Genomic DNA, 620 nt, shown 5'->3' with positions numbered 1-620 from the left:
TGGATCATCGATCATCCAAGTACCAGAGGTGAAACTTCTGTCACTGGACAACAACCCCGCCGAGTTGAGGTCATGGTTGCTGAAGATGCAGTTATTCTTCAAGACAAACAATTTGTATTCATACACAACGTTGGATCAGCAAACGTACGTGTGTCAGTTCATCGATGTCGATCTCGAGAACATGATGGGAGTAGAACAATAGAGTGCCTTACCCAAAGAGGGACAAAGCCCCGTCTACGCCAACAAAAGCTTTCCAAGTCACGAAGAGCACCTCTTCTGCTGAGCATTCTGAGGAACCTGAGACCGTCAGAATGCTTTTGAATATGAGGAGTCAGACTTTGTCTCACATGTCCGCGCCATGGAGGCTCTCCAAAGCGCCTCCGGATCTTGTGCTACTTCAAGGATCAACGTCCACATCCAGTCTCCTCGAAATGTCCACTTCCATATCAGGGCTATCCCTGACAATGTAGCCACGAGGACCATGTTGTCTCTTGACCTGGTTCAGAGACATAGCCTTCACCTGGAATCAACCCATGATACGGTGAGAGCAGCCAATGGTGACCAAATGTCCGTGGCTTGTCGTGTTGTTCTTGAGCTCACCGTCAATGGCAGAACAGCGT

The sequence above is a fragment of the Tigriopus californicus genome, chromosome 11 (genome assembly GCF_007210705.1).
Source record: "Tigriopus californicus strain San Diego chromosome 11, Tcal_SD_v2.1, whole genome shotgun sequence".
Taxonomy (NCBI): domain Eukaryota; kingdom Metazoa; phylum Arthropoda; class Copepoda; order Harpacticoida; family Harpacticidae; genus Tigriopus; species Tigriopus californicus.
The sequence above is the reverse complement of the archived record's forward strand: the minus strand, read 5'-3'. Positions refer to the sequence as shown.